The sequence below is a fragment of the Bison bison genome, unplaced genomic scaffold (assembly GCF_000754665.1).
Source record: "Bison bison bison isolate TAMUID 2011002044 unplaced genomic scaffold, Bison_UMD1.0 scf7180017864218, whole genome shotgun sequence".
Lineage (NCBI taxonomy): Eukaryota > Metazoa > Chordata > Mammalia > Artiodactyla > Bovidae > Bison > Bison bison.
In genome coordinates this window covers 2225837-2230382 of record NW_011494790.1, presented here as the reverse complement: position 1 = coordinate 2230382, position 4546 = coordinate 2225837, and positions in this window count along the sequence as shown.

The window sequence follows — 4546 nt, the reverse complement described above, 5'->3', positions numbered from 1 at the left end:
ATCACACTAGGACCACAGCCTTCAGAATGGGAGAAAATAGCAGCAAATGAAGCAATGGACAAAGAATTATGTCAAAAATTTACAAGCAATTCCTGCAGCTCAACTCCAGAAAAATAAACGACCCAATCAAAAAGTGGGCCAAAGAACTAAAGAGACATTTCTCCAAAGACGACATACAAATGACTAACAAACACATGAAAAGATGCTCAACATCACTCATTATCAGAGAAATGCAAATCAAAACCACAATGAGGTACCATTTCAAGCCAGTCAGAATGGCTGCAATCCAAAAGTCTACAAGCAATAAATTCCAGAGAGGGTGTGCAGAAAAGGGAACCCTCTTACACTGTTGGTGGGAATGCAAACTAGTACAGCCACTATGAAGAACAGTGTGGAGATTCCTTAAAAAACTGGAAATAGAACTGCCATAGGACCTAGAAACCCCACTGCTGGGCATACATACTTAGGAAACCAGAATTGAAAGAGACACGTGTACCCCAATGTTCATCACAGCACTGTTTATAATAGCCAGGACATGGAAGCAACCTAGATGTCCATCAGCAGATGAATGGATAAGAAAGCTGTGGTACATATACACAATGGAATATTACTCAGCCATTAAAGAGGATATATTTGAATCAGTTCTAATGGGGTGGATGGAACTGGAGCCTATAATACAGAGTGAAGTGAGCCAGAAAGAAAAACACCAATACAGTATACTAATGCATATATATATGGAATTGAGAAAGAAGGTAATGATAACCCTGTATGTGAGACAGCAAAAGAGACACAGATGTATAGAACAGTCTTTTGGACTCTTTGGGAGAGGGCGAGGGCAGGATGATATGGGAGTATGGCATTGAGACATGTAAAATATCATGTGTGAAATGAAGAAAAAATTATAATACATTATAATAGCTTAATTTTTAAAAGGCCAGATTCTTTCCAGTAGAGAAAATCACTACTTTTAGCACATTCATTAATATACAAATATCCCCAATTTGAACACTATAAACTAGTGGTCGGTCTTGCCAAATTGTCTCTCAAACAGTAAATCTAATCAATAGCAGTCCTTTATAATTTTCAAAATCTCATTTCCTGGAAGGCTGGCTGAGTCATTAAATACCACCTATTGTGGCCATCAGGGCTCTAAAATGTTAGCTGACTGCATTGTTGTATTTTGTTAATACTTAGCTAGTGGTGATAACATATGGATATTTTAGTGTTTTCCAGTGTACTAATAATAAAGAGTATAAATTATTCATTCCAAAACTTCAAAATTATGTAAAAATGATAGGATTGAAGTATATCTCAGTCATTTCCTTACATTCTTCTAGATAAAATTTTGTGTTGCTAATTTTATGTCACCTTGTCTGGGCCACAGGGAGCCAGGATAGCTATAATAGTTCAACAATGTTCTGAATCTGTGTGAGTAGATTTCTTGGTGACAGCATTTGAATCAGGAGAATGAGTAAGGAATATTCTCCTTCCCAGTGGAGGTAGACCTCATCCAAACTGTTGACCTGAATAGAATAATAAAAGTAGTGGAGAAAGAATTAGCTCATCCACTTACCTGTCCTTCAGCTGAAATATAGGTCTTTTCTTGCCTTCTTCCGGAACCTAACCGTTGGCTCTCCTGGCTCTTCAGCTTGTCAGTTGCAGATCTTGATATTCTTCCATAATCATATTCATCAATTCCTTAAAATAATAAAATAAATTGATAGATATGTAGATCTACCATTGTACCCATTGATTCTGTTTCTCTGGAGAACTTTAATATGGGTATGAATGAGGGAAAAGGAAAAGCATACAAAATAAGAACAATTATTTGTCAATGTAATTCCTTTATAACCCAAATTAGTATACACATACACACATGTACTCTCAGGCAAATGTGCTCTACATTCATAGATTTTATAGGTTGTTTAGTCGTTAGGGTATAACCTTGGAAAAAGCTCTCTTAGAACCTCAGTTGCAGAGTTTTTAATTTGGTCATTTTAACACACACATTTCTTCTTTTGGTATGGAATAGAGAGTTTTTTATGAAATCCCTTGGGATGTGGAATACACATGCTCAGCCAAGCTTTCTGTTTACTTAAAACCACATTCCAACTGACTCCATCAAGAATAGGTTTGTGGTTGCTTCTCTCTCCTCTTACCTGTTTACAAATGATCTTTGCTCTCTAAACAAGACAGCTTCTCATAACTATTGCTTACCTGTTTGGTAATGGATGTTTTTCTGAGACAGTTGTCTCAGGCCTTCACATTGCTGGAGGTTTCCATCTTTCTTCTGCCTAGATTTCTCTACTCCCTTTGGCAGCAGTGCATGGTCCAGACTGATGCTTGCCTGGCCTTGAGCATCAAATCTCCCTCTTCCCTCTTCTCTCCATAGCTAAAACTGCCTCATTTTAGCACTACTAAGGGACACTACTACTCTATTAATTAATTCAATGAATATTATAGCCTTCCTCTGCTGGCCAGGTGGCACTAGTGGTAAAGAACTCATCTGCCAATGCAGGAGGCATAAGAGATGTGGGTTCGATCCTTGGATCAGGAAAATCCCCTGGAGAAGGGCATGGCCACCCACTCCAGTATTCTTGCCTGGACAATGTCATGGACAGAGGAACATAGTAAGCTACTGTCCATAGGGTTGCACAGAGTCGGACACAACTGAAGCAACTTAGCACAAACTCTGCTGGCCAGAGGACATAGTAGTACATAAAAAGATGTCTGACCTCATGGGGCTGAGTCCAGTGGAGGATTCAGACATTCCAATATTACCTACCAAGAATGCAATCAGGCTACAGTGAAAGGAATAAATCCTCTCTCCTCTAAGTCCTGAGGGATAAAGTTGATTACATATGCCTGGAAAATCTAATTATCAACTTTTTGCTTTATGACCTTTCTGTTCTACTGACTTTATTTTATAGCTACCATATTCCATGAAATTAAAAGATGCTTGCTCCTTGGAAGAAAAGCTATGATAAACCTAGACAGTGTATTAAAAAGAAGAGATTTCACATTGCTGACAAAAGTCCATATAGTCAAAGCTACGGTTTTTCCAATAATCACATATGGATCTGAGAGCTGGACTGTAAAGAATGTAGAGCACCAAATCATTGATGCCTTTGAACTGTAGTGCTGGAGAAGATTCCTAAGTGTCCCTTGGACAGCAAGGAGATCAAACCAGTCAATGTTAAAGAAAATCAACCTTGAATATTCATTGGAAGAACTGATGCTGAATGGACAATATTGTGGTCACCTGATGTGAACAGCCAACTGATTGGAAAAGACTGTGATGGTAGGAAAGATTGAAAGCAAAAGAAGAGGGTGGCAGAGAATGAGATGGTTGAGTGACATCACCAATGCAATGGACATGAACTTGAGCAAACTCTGGGAAATGGTGAGGGACAAGGAGGTCTGGCATGCTGCAGTCCATGGGGTCATGAAGAGTTGGGCACAACTGCACGACTGCACAACACCACCACCATACACCACCATATTTCTCTGATTAGGCTGCTGACTACTCTGTTAGCCTTGTCATTCCTCCATTCTGAGGTTTAATCTGTAGTCCAAACCAATAAACACTCAGTGACTGGGCTTTAAAGTAGCGCTAATTTGCATGTCTGGTCTTCCAGAAACAATAGAAATTCCCAATGTTTAGTTAACTTTTTTTAATAGTTGTCTCTTTTTATACCTAATTTTTTCTGTAGAGCTGTATTAAAATAATAATAATAAAAAAAAGGGTGGGACAATACCATATGGATGAGATGCTCTCTCCAAAATACCATATTATGGTATTATGAGATGCTGTCTCCAATACCATATTATGCTCTCTGCAAAATATGGTGCCCCTCATCCTCTTCCAGTTGCCATGGTCATCCTTGCTGACCCTCAGCCAGTTTCTGTACTTTATCTTCATTGAATGAACAGTTTGCTACCTACCTCTAGTAAGGTGAGGTGTAAGATAGGGATCCTTACAGAATCAGGGATCAGTTATCAGGCCCAAGTGTCTTTAATCTGGCCTTCTCATAAAATGTATACATTAGGTACTCACATATTGCATGAATACCTAACATTTGTCCACTGCATATGTCAGACTTTACAATTGATACAGTTTGGGACCTCAAACTGAGATACACATTTCTCACTGCTTACTGTTCTGTGGCTTATGAAATATTCTGACCAACGTTATCTTATACGTAAGTCTTCATCTACATTTACCCTTCATCCAATCCTTGAGAAACCCCAGAATCCAAGAAAAGCATTAAAATATAAATGTGAGGTTTTAACTAGGAAATAATCATGTGCATAGAGTTGTTGATATCTTGGGTCTTTAAAAAGTTGTTTTTTAACAAATCAGATCAGATCAGTCGCTCAGTCGTGTCCGACTCTTTGCGACCCCATGAATCGCAGCACGCCAGGCCTCCCTGTCCATCACCAACTCCTGGAGTTCACTCAGACTCATGTCCATAGAATCAGTGATACCATCCGCCATCTCATCCTCTGTCGTCCCCTTCTCCTCTTGTCTCTAATTCCTCCCAGC